Genomic DNA, 213 nt, shown 5'->3' on the forward strand with positions numbered 1-213 from the left:
GCCGAACGTCTGAATCCAAACTGAATCAAAGAGAGAGACCAATAAAAAGGTCTGAATTGATTTGAAGCTCTCCAAACTGATATGTAGATCTTCCGAGATTCAGGCAGTCCCCGCTTGCCACCACAGGGAGCTGGAACCAGACTCCATGCAAATAAGTAGGGGGTGGGGGAGGGCTGGAGGAGGAGGGAGGGGACCATGGGGGGACCCCCACCA

At 53.5% G+C, this 213-nt stretch overlaps 1 protein-coding gene across 1 annotated transcript in view; it reads right to left on the reverse strand.

Moving 5' to 3' along the window:
• CDC40 (cell division cycle 40) overlaps positions 1–213 on the reverse strand; it is a 104,373-nt gene that overhangs the window by 49,881 nt on the left and 54,279 nt on the right. The window lies entirely within an intron of this gene.

The sequence above is a fragment of the Gavialis gangeticus genome, unplaced genomic scaffold, assembly GCF_001723915.1.
Source record: "Gavialis gangeticus isolate Ggan-Ray unplaced genomic scaffold, GavGan_comp1, whole genome shotgun sequence".
NCBI lineage: Eukaryota > Metazoa > Chordata > Crocodylia > Gavialidae > Gavialis > Gavialis gangeticus.